Genomic DNA, 5,016 nt, shown 5'->3' with positions numbered 1-5,016 from the left:
GGTGGCTCGGCCAAGGCCGAGCCACCCCTGGGTGGCTCGGCTATGGCCGAGCCACCTAGGGGTGGCTAGGCTCAGAACTGTGCAAACGCACAGTTCTGAGAGCCTATAAATAGGCCTGGTACTCGTTCATTTGGAGGATTTCTTCTGGAAATTTGGGAGAGAGGCGAAGCCCTGCTGGATTGAAGACTCAGATCTAAAAAAGATCACAACTTTGAAGGCTTGGAGACTTGGACTTTCAGATCCGGTGCTCGGCGATCACCAACGCCAAATAAGGCAGGAGTTCGAGAGGAATCAACTGCGAAATAAGGCAGGAGTTCGAGAGGATTGACTCGTGAGATTACATGGACGATCACGCTTGCAGCGATCTAAGACTTGGTTCTTAGATCCGCCTGAGATTCGAGCAGGTTGTTTCACTTGGTGAAACAATCCTCCCAGCTTATTATCTCCTTGGTGAATAATTACCCGTACATAGTTCGTGAGATCCGGATCCGGATCGAGATATAACGCGTGTTTGGTCCACGGCGAAATACCCGCGCGGCAGGCAAAGAACACCAGGAGGTTAGACGCAACAGAGCTCGCGATCTTCGACAAAGAAGGAACAAGGTTGTAATGGTGTGGTTTATTTGTAATAGTTTGGAATTTTGTCAATATAGTAACCGGCTCTTATAAAAAGACCGGATCTTTGTAACTCGATAAACGATTATTAAGGTGTACAATGATATCAACAATAAAGAAAGCTACGATTTTTCCCGCGAACAAAGGTCTTTTGTTGGAGTTGACCGAGTTGATGACATGCCTTGGGTTTATCCCAAATACGTACCAAGGTTTTATGCCTGTTTTGGGTTTTACTCATGAAAATGATACCAAGTTCTGATCGTGTGCCTTGCGTTTTACTCGTGAAAATGATACCAAGGTCTTTGTGCTGATGGCGCATCTTGGTTTTACTCAAAAAAGTGATATCAATGTCTTTTGTCGAAGTAGGTCGAGTCAATGAAGGTCAAGCGTCGAAAACTGCATATAAGTACATAGCACAAAAATATCTCGTTTAAGAGAGTATCTTTAATTTGATTACCTTGGAGAGTTGTCCGAAGGTATATATACTTTATGGCCAACTTGCCATCATAGCCTTATGTCGAAATCTCTTGACTGTCGTGGAGCTTTGATAGAAATGACAGCTTCTTAATTCGATGTTCAAATATAGGGGATTGTCCATCTGAAGTAATGAGTACGCCCCACAGTGGGCGCCAGGGTTGATATCCTGAGACTCAGCAGTGATATTAGTAGATAATCCCGAGTTAGCAATGGGGCTTGGGGTCAAAATGGACAATGTGGGTCCCCTCATCTGTTGGCCTTCTTGTTTTGATAATGTTTAACAAACAATTTACTTCTAATGTTATTTGTCTAGTATTTATATTTTTGTATTTATTTTAGGCAAACAACGAGTTGGAGGATGGATAGAATTGCGCATTCACGATCATATTCAATGGAGGTTGGCGGAATTATGGAGTGAAGCCATACAATTCAAGTTGAAGATCCAAGTTCAAGCTTCATCCGCAAGATTACCAAGTTAAGCTACAATGAGATCAAGATCAAGCTTGGGTAATGTAGTTTAGATTTTATATTATGTGTGTTAGTACTTTAAGCTCAATCATCTATACACACACATTTATTGGTTTCCATGTATATATATAGTTATGTATATACATATATGTTTTGGTTTGATAGTTTTTAAATTTTACTATGAAACAATCAAATATAATTAGAAAACATATTTTTGTTTCATACTTATGTGCATATATATGATTTCATCAATATTAAATTTATTCAGTTCAATGAAATCATGTTTTAGTACATTATATGTGTATTTTGATAAAATACTATATTCATTATTTATAGACTTCATAACAATAGTTTACATTTTTTTTCAAGTCTATAAAATCATTTTGTATTGTTTCAAAACATGGTTAAGCTAAAATGTCAAAACTCATATGTTCACATTATCATGTTTTGGACTATTTTACAAAATGATGATATTTTTTATTTGGGAGGTCCTTTTTGAAAACCAGTTTTTGTAGCATGTGTATTATCATGTCTACAATCATTCCCCAAAGTTTTATATTTTTTAGAATTTATTTGATATTTTTAAACAAGATTTTAAAATCAGAAAAGCAACTTTCAAACCTGTATTTCATATGTCAGTTTACGGTCGGCCGTCACGGTCGACCACGTCTTTGTTTTTCCCTGCGAAGCCATCAGCAACTTTCGCGGTCGACCACCACAGTCGACCATCAGCTCGAAAATTCCCACGGTCGACCGCCAAAGTATTTGTTAAAAGATTTTCACGGTCGATCGCCATTCACTCCAATGGCTATTTTTATATAGAATCTGATTTCTGATTCTGTGGGCTTTTTGGTCTTTTGTTTGGAGTTTTTAGCTGAGGTTTTGGGAGGCTATAAATACCCCATTGATCTCAGTTCTCATGGCCATCCAAGAAATATTTTAACAAATTTTTAACAAGGGTTTAAGTGTTGTTTAAGTTTGTTTAAGAAGCTTTTAAGCATTTGAGAGTTTGAGTTTGTGAAATCAATTTCACAAGAGCTTGAGGAGATCATCTAGTGGTGTTTGAGCATCCAACTCTTCTCCTTCCACTCTTGATCTATTGAGAAGTTTTCTAAACTCAATCTAGCTTTATATTTTATATTGTTTGATTATCATTTTATTAAGCTAGTGTTCATATTGAGTTTAGTTGATTTTATTTTCTCTTTGTTTACACACACACAACCATTGAGCTTATTATATTTACATTCATAGTATAATTGGGTTGTCCACACAACCATTGAGCTTATTATATTTACATTCATAGTATAATTGGGTTGTGGGATTGTGTAACTTAGAAAGTGAGCTTATAATTCCTTCTCATCCATTGTAGAGAATAAACACTTTGTATTGTGCTTATTGTGAGATTCACTTTGTAATACACTTGTACACCGAGAGAAGTGTGTGGCGAGAGTCGGGGATTGTCCTAAGAGGAGTGGCGTCGGTTGACGAACCTAGGGAGAGGTTTTATCCGATCACTTGAGGGAGATACGTCTAGTTCAACACTTGAGAGGGTGTAGAGTGGGATTACAAGAGTGTGTTAGTTGTAGAGTTTTCGGTAAACTAAAAAACCGTATTGTGAGGTGTAAACGTTATTCGGGTAAACGTAAAAAACCCGGTTGTGATAGTGGAGATCTCCTCGAGGTGAGGAGCGGAGACGTAGGTCATGGGGACCGAACTCCGTAATCATATCGTTTGTTTGTGATTGCATTGGCGCACTTATTTTTATGTTCATATCATATATCGTCTTTGTTTATTGCTTGTTGATTATATTACCCATTATCTAGTTTAGATTGTTTACCCTTATGTTAATTATATATCCTTGCATATATCTCATAGTATATCTCTTTGCTAGGATATTTACCTTTGTTCATATTGCTTATTCTTGCTTGTAACATTTTGTATATCTCCCTTACAAGAATAATTTGTTAATTAGTTTTAATTAGCATAAAATTAGATTTGATTAGTATAAGATCCTAATCACCCCCTCTCTAGGGTCTAACATCATTCCCTTAGGCGACCGATCCCCTATTTTAAGATAAGAAAGCTGCAAAATGAACACGTTAGAGGGTCGGAGTTGGGTTCTCTGGTGATTCCTCTGACGATCAAGTTCGTATGAGTCGATGCGGGTCCTCTCATCTCCTTAGATGGCTGATCCTCTGTATAGGATAAGAGAGCTGCAAAACAAGCACGTTAGAGGACCAAAGTTGTATTCTTCGGTGATTCCTCCGACGATCAAGTCAGTATAGAGCTTGAGTGGGGAACCAAATGATCTGAATAAATTCTCAATGTGCGGAGGGATTTAACCAAAAATGGCGTACCTGTGGCCCAAGGCAATAAACCCACATATACCTAGCTGAGAGGGGTAGAAGCGTAACTCCAACCGAGTCTAGGCAAACATCTGAATCGGCATATAGCTTTACATGTGTCGATTGCCTATGTGATAAGTCATCATTGAGCTGACGTGATGACGTGATGGTGATTGAAGAGGTATGGAGGGTGATGGGTCATGAAGACTTATGGCCTTAGTAATGATGGTGATGGACAGTTGTTGATGTGGAGTACAAGGATGAACCACCTCTTTATCCGACTCTGCGAGCTGGACAACAAGTACCGCCTTTTTTCTCGGCCTCACAAGTTGGTGACCCCATTCTGAGTGAATGAGGGTGGTCGACTCGAGTGATGAGGTCGGGTGAGAGCTTGTCACGACTCGGCCTGGCTCGAGAAGGAAGTGCGCTGGCTACCCGAGCTGCCCCAGGCCTGGGTGAACTGATCAATGCTGATATGGGATACGTGTCGACTCCAAGAGGAGGATTTGCACTTGGCTAATTATTGCCGTAACACTTATTACTTACAAAGAATTTTATTTAAAAATCTGAAGCACGTCTCTCAAATGAGTGTTATCATATACGAAATGATAGATCTAGGATTTTGTCCTAATGACGACCTCATGTAACTTATCAATTCATAAAAAGTTAAGGCATTGGGTATAAATCGATAATTTTACAATCTTATTTTGCTTAGTGGTATTCGGTCATAATTCTAATGGTATAGCCTAAGTGTTCAATGCAATTGAAATTAAAATAAAATATCTATAAAGTAGACAATCTAGCGGTCTCCGGTGACAACTCTAGACACTAGTAGTTTCACCGCTACATATGTCGATAATATCTTAGTTAACACGGGAAACACATGCGTACCCCCATCACGCATCAACTTCCCTTTCTAATGTCACCCCAAATCTCAAGGGTAGATTGGTCATTCGCAAAAGCCCCTAGAAAGGGCAAAAGGTCGGGCTCAGCACCAACAAACGAACGCGAAGACTCGAGCGGGGCCGACGTAAGCGGGGTTCGTCGAATCTAGGAATTTTCTAGGCGATGTGGGATTATTGAAAGAGGGCCGTGTCCCTTACTCCCTCTC

The sequence above is a fragment of the Asparagus officinalis genome, chromosome 4 (assembly GCF_001876935.1).
Source record: "Asparagus officinalis chromosome 4, Aspof.V1, whole genome shotgun sequence".
NCBI lineage: Eukaryota > Viridiplantae > Streptophyta > Magnoliopsida > Asparagales > Asparagaceae > Asparagus > Asparagus officinalis.
This window is presented reverse-complemented; position numbering follows the sequence as displayed.